The sequence below is a fragment of the Protopterus annectens genome, chromosome 3.part0, assembly GCF_019279795.1.
Source record: "Protopterus annectens isolate FY-2018-M chromosome 3.part0, PAN1.0, whole genome shotgun sequence".
NCBI classification, from domain to species: Eukaryota; Metazoa; Chordata; order Ceratodontiformes; family Protopteridae; genus Protopterus; species Protopterus annectens.
The window spans coordinates 238,108,757-238,115,844 of NC_056731.1; positions in this window are offsets into that span (position 1 = coordinate 238,108,757).

Here is a 7,088-nt window from a genome sequence, read left to right on the forward strand (position 1 = left end):
TAGACTTGCTACATCTGCATTTGCTAAAAAGCACACTTCTGATAAAAGTAATCATTTCAGTGACTTCTAGAAGGAGATATTTAAATCACTCAGCCACATCCAAGAAGGCTGTTCATTCCTCAGACTAGGAGCTAGCTAGGAAAATAAATGCCTTACAGAAGTTTATTACCACACTCTGACAAAAAGAACCACCCCTCTTCAGAAGAATGAAAGTGATACTTCACAACATTAAACACCTGCAGTTGCTATAGACAGATAGGATACTGACCATAGAAAGCTAAATATTTCAGATTCAGAAGCATGAAGCTGGTCAGTGTTACATTGTGGTGCTAGAATAACTTACACAGTACCAAGGCAACAGGCTCATATCAGACTTTTACATGGCTACCATGGATGATGAGCCTTATACCATTTGCAGACAGTCAAAAATGGAGTTCTAGAGCCCCAGTGACAGAGTTTCCATTCATTCTACAGTATGATGACAGCCCATTACATTAGTCATAATCAAGGCAGTCATCAGAGTTGCTTCTTATTTTAGCCCTTAGCCATCACAAAGTGGCTGATATGAGTGCTCACACATATGCGTGGACCTGCAAAGTTTTCCCCTGTGAATATGTACATTCTTGCATATGCCTCATGAAGGCTACAGTGTGAATGCAACTTGACAGAGCCCAGAACATGAATCTAGCTCATGTTCTGCATGCCGTGTATGTCTTACTACAGTAGGTGCCGGGATTGAAATGGATCAGACTGTCTCTATCCACCAGGATGTAGGGACATGCTATCAGAAACTCACTCACACCTTCCCCTGGCAGGATCCTGCAGTATTCAAGCCAATAATTGACTTGGGTCATCTGGGTCATACTCAGGGCACCATATCTCACTATACCACACAGCTGGATAACAGCACAATAATATTTTTTAAGTAATTCATGACTACTAGTAATAATCTGCTGTGTTAACAAATTTATGCACATTTATTGCCCCTATTTTATGCTAATGTGATCTGGGTCATTGGGTAATGGGATAGATAGATAGATAGATAGATAGATAGATAGATAGATAGATAGATAGATAGACAGACAGGCAAATTGTTCGTTAGTGCAGAAGATTAAAACTATGAGCAGCTTCCTGTAGTCCAGGGTTTGAGTCTCTTACCCTCTGTATGTGACTCTGAGCATGTCACTTAACCTGACAATGTTCTGTTTAATTGGAATATCAGGGTAAGTTTCTCAAATGTCTCCTGGGCCATATACCTAGTAACTGCCTATGACAGACCTTCAGGAATTTGTGAATATTGTGCTTATTCCACTGAATACATAGAAACATAAGCCACCACATTATAACAGCATATAAATAGCTTCATAGATGCAACTGTACAATGTAGGGACAAGAGCAAGGCAAATCCCAGAAACAAGCCCAGATGGTGTAACCGAAATATCAACAAGATTTACAATAAAAGAATTTTGAGTAAAATTATGAAGAGTAATTCCTAGAATGATAGAGCCCTCGTCACTGAAATAAACAAACAACTCAGGAGCTTAATAAAATTCACTAATGCCAAGCTAATGGCAAAATTAGCTATCAAAGCCAAAGACAATCACAAGGCCTTTGTTTAGTTATGTTCGTAATCTCAACAGTACAATGCAGCAACACACTGAGCTGATTTTGAACAATGTGACCTACACTCAGGCTGAAGATATAGCAAATCTACTAGCCAATAAAATTTGCTCTGACTTTACCCCATCTCCTCTCCATCTGTCTCTCAAGACATAACCAAATCTTGCTCACCTCTAGCTATGACACAAGACCAAGTTTTAAAAGAGATATCAAAAGCTAAAAATACTGTTTTGATGAGTCTAGACAATATCCCTTGATGCAGCTTAAAGAGAGTGAAGTGTGATTTAGCCACATCCCTAATATAACTGTTCAACCTTAGCCTCCACAAAGGTTTTGTACTTAGTGAATGGACTGCTGCAGTCATTCATTTGCATAAGGGAGGATCTTTTACAGATCCAGGTGATTACAGACCCGTACATCTGAGCAGCCTCATATGCAAAGCTATGGAAAGACTTATTATGGAACTAATCAGTAAGGACATAGGAAACCTCCCTTCACTGGACCCATCTCCGTTTGGATTTAAGGGCAGGACATGCTTACTCAACTGGTAGACTTTTGTGAATAGGTCACCAAAACAATAATGAAGGCAAAATGGTACACATTGCATATCTCAACCTGGACAAAGCTTTTGACACAATTCCACACTCAGACATAGTAGAAAATCTAAATAAACTGGTTATAAATGCCTATTTCACTCTCTGGCTTTCCAACTGGCTGATAAAAAGGATGAAAGATATTAAAATTAGGGAAGTTGCCTCCACAAAGAGACCAGTTACCAGTCACCTAGGGGACCATGGAGTCCCCTAGAGTTATGTCTTGGGACCTTTCCTGTTTGAAGTTAAAGCCAATACCAAAAGACTCTGGCTAAGTTTGCAAATAATTCAGGCTAGGAGCAGTCATTGAATCATCAAAAGACTTAGGCATCCTACTGGAAGCTGGAAGGCTTATCCCAAATAAATAACTGGTGCTAAAACCATGTACTGTAACTAAATGACAAAAAAATGCATTACTGTATCCTTTGAGAAGTCATCTATGATAAGAAACTACCACATTGACAATATGATCTAAGAGATGACTCAGTCATTCAGGATTTGGCAACGTATGTGGACAGTGACATAACTTTCAACCATGTCCATTGTCATAAGAAAGCAGAAGTCATTTCAAGCCCAGCCATTTCACCTCAATGTAATACCATAGATAATCTAGTCAATACCAAGGATTGTATTTAGTAATGACTGCCCATGCCCAGAAGGGTTGTGGGTGCTATCTCCAGTAAGAATTTACAGAGACACAGTTCATAAACAAAGGGGTTGTGTCTAGATCTAGGGATATCATTGCCCTCTTTACTCAGCCATCATTAGGCCAATCATTGAGTACATTGCCCTTTTGGCATGCATCTGTCCAGACACGTGCAACAACTGGAACAGCAACAGAAATACCTTACTAAAAGGATTCAAGGTATAAACAATATTTCCTACATGGACCAACTCAAAACTGTGTCACTATAATTGGTATCTACAAACTGCTAAGAGGTGACCTGTGTCTAGTACACGAGGCATCCTCCAACCCAATACTGATGGATTTATTGCATATTAGCAAGTAAATGGCATCAGAAATGCTTAGTATAGGGATCTAAACCTCTTCTGCAACATCAGCAGAGCAGTTTGGAGGGAGAGGTATATCTGGCAGAGGATATTACTGCTCTGGAACAAACTGCCCATGCAAGTAAAACAAAGCCCATCTTTCTCAATATTCAAGCTCAACTTGAATCTATGAATGGTAAATAGAAAATTTACCCCAGAAATGTCCCCTGTAATACTGATGGAGAGAGGCAGCTCCTGGATGCTTTATCCCATGCATGGGTCCTCTCAAAATATCCATGATATGATTCACTGGTGCTTTCAAGTCCTGTGCCTTCTAGGTTGTATAACTATGTAGACAGAGGGTTCTGATCTCACAGCAATTAAATTGTATGTAAGATGGTGAGTCTGTTTTATCATTGGAACATTATTTCAGCAGGTGTGCTCATTTGACTCCCACTCAGGAGAAACATTTACATGGTCAGATCTATCCCACATCCCCTTTTCAGTCTGTCCACAAATGCATAATGTCTGCAACACACTGACAAGGTCATTATTTCAATAATGCACTCTTACACCATGGAAGTCAAACCTCTCCTGTGGCACATGCGTTTGATACACTTGTGTGTTGATTGTGCAAATTAATAGGTAGGGAGTTCAAATACAGCAGTGATACTCTCCTGACTGCGTTAGTGCGTGTGAATGTAAATGGATAACAGAGTATGTTACACTTCTTAATACTGATAACAGTTTGAATTCCACATAGCTGTAGAAGTCATTTTTGCACACATCTCCTTTGCATGACACACCTGATGTCATCCTTTCAAAATGCAGAATGGCTCACATGTACTAAGATTTCTCCTGTGATGTGTGCATATAATACACTCGTGTGTAGATTTTTTAAGTATACAGTAGGGAGTTTGAATACAGGAATGACTATAAACACTGTGGCTGTGTGTTTCTTCCTCTTGCTGTGCAGAACAGGGTGCAAATACATATATGAGGCATATCTATACAGTGTGCTGTGCAACCATTTTTTAGTGGAAGCATGATCGTAATACACAATAATGATGTCATCCATTGAAATGTGCAATGTCACAGTCATCAAATAAATTTGTAGTTGCCCTTGTATTTCAGCAAACCTTCATTTGGCTATAATGTTAAATATATAGTTAAAATCCCAATGTCAATGCTTACAGTCAATTTACATGTTCTTAACAGTATATGTGCTACTGTATGTTCAAGTGTACATGTTGTTTCCTATTACAAGAGTGTATTGTACATTTCCTTTGGAAAGGCTGCATTGAAGACTGATGCTGTCATTTGATTAGATTGTCATTACATCACAGTTGTAGTGAAATACCTCCTCAGGAATGAGGACATGAGATGATGTAATGCATGTTTTTGTCAAAATAAAGTATGTGTTCCAATATGGGATTATATCCACTTTGGACATAATTGTTGTTCTGTCATCATAGTGACAACAGCAGGAGCTACAGGTGTGTTTGAGTACACCTAGCATCAAGCAATGTTGTCTGACATACAGCAAGATTCTTTCTAAGTAATCATAGGGACACATATTCCTTGATTTATATATATAATGTAATGCTTTCACATAACCACACGTATGACAATTGGTGATGCACTTCTAAAACGGCACATTCATTGATCCAACTGTGGTGTTGAATGACTTTACATAGGTGGAGTTCAACTGCTGCACTAACATTTCCCACTGTGGTGAATGTGATTAATAGCCATCTTGTTATTTGGAAGCATTGCACAGCTTGATGGTTAATTATAGCATAGGGATTCATTTTGTTTGAACCTATTGACAACACACAACAACCTCATGTCAGTGTTATCCCTTGAAATGTTACACAAACACATGTAAACATAGCTTTGGATTTCCTGAAATCACTCATTTGTTTTGCCAATGTAATGGTGAGAGTGCTACCTTGGCACATGCATTAAGTACCATGTTGTACACCTGTTCTCCAGTTCATGGGTGGTATGTGTACAGACATACAGAGAAGCCATCCTTGACCATGGAACATTGATATAGGACAGATTACATCTGTGTGAATATGAGTATACTCATTTAAATGGCATCAGTTTGACATGCTGATATGACATTCATTATCAGGGATCATTTCTTAATTCACAAATTAATTTCATTTGTTTGTGACAATACCCACTGCTACCTCCTGTGGTAGATGTCAACAATACAGAGCTCTGGAGAATGCAGTACATCACAGTGTGGAGTTTGCATCTGTTCTTATCAGTTGGCACAATAACTGTGTCAGGTACGGGTGCCTTACACAACAGTATTACTTATGTCACACCCTGCTCCCACATTTGTAACACCACACACACCTACATATGAGATTCATAACTATTACAACATTAAGGTGCATAATTCCCTTCATGGGTGATCCTCCTCATAAATGTGTTAGGCCTCTTTCTGTGGTGTACACAGTTAATACACAGGTCATTGATGGCATGGGTTAAATTCTTGCAAAAGGTGATTGTGGCTTCTGAGCCATTCCTATTTTCCTACATGTTATATGGACATAATACATACTATGACGATATCACATTATGTATGTACTATCCTTGTGAACTGTCATCTCACCTCAGCATGTGAATGACATGGATATATAGTGTAATTCCTATCTGTTACACTGTGGTTTTATGTAACTGTCACATCCTGTAATATTGTGTCTGCTTTTACTTACCTACATTTGCTCAGGAATAGTGATAACCATTATTTATTCTGATATATGTATTGCAAAAGTTTATTATTACAAAGTTGTCTTTGTTACATAAGCACCTTCAGATCAATTATCATACTAGACATAGAACATTTACCCTCCCCTTTTACATATTTCTGTATACATCTCTTGGATTGATGGTACACATTGTCCTCAGTACACTTTTCCTGTCTGGTAACCCATGTATTGTAATCCCCCTTGCTGCCTCACATCCCCACTTACTTATTACTATATTCACATGTTTCATTTATGCTCACAGTATATTCAGTAAGCTCTCCCTGTTTGTGTACAGCATGTACTATTAGACTTATGTAGATCTTCGTTCTGTCTGCATGACCACGCTCAACATATTTTCCCATAGACAAGCCTGTTTGTTTACTGTGTGCTCATGCTACTCAACATGGTTTCCTAGCCACCAACATTGTTGCTGGCCATGGAAATGTGCTTGTATTCATGTTAGCATGATGAGCAGCGTGCATCTGTAATTAGCGCTTCTGATCATTGTGTTAAAATGTAAACATCGTGTAGGCTTTGCACAAAGCCTACAAATTTATTCTTGAATCCCAGGGAATGTCTATTTGACCTCATTGTCATAGAATAGGGTTTATTCTGACCCTTCATGAGATCATAAGCACATTCTGAAACACTGAAACATGTACAGATCAGTTTGTATCATGGTGTTTGCCTTTTTGGCTTTTTCTGGTTAGGGGTTGCCACAGCAGAACTCTGGTCCACTAATGATTGCCAGTAGATTTTTATGGTGCCGAGTTGCCAGCCCGATGCCCAACCTTCAGCGAAGGCATGCCCATTCACGCATGTCTTTCGGAGTCCACTCGACTGCGGGTAGAACATGCAGACTCCACACAGAAGGCACTCCAGCCAAGAATCGAACAGGTGAACCTCTTGCTGTGAGGCAACAACACTACTGCTGTACCACCGCGGCTTAGTCTGTATCATAATGTGTGGATATTACTTTAGATCCTATAAAATACAACATTTTTAATACTACTCAGGATCTTATCGTCAAGTAACAAAATGGTGAAGGCATATATTATTGGAATGACCACAAGGAAAACACAAACTAGCTTGTTTTTGCACAAATGAAATCACATATACA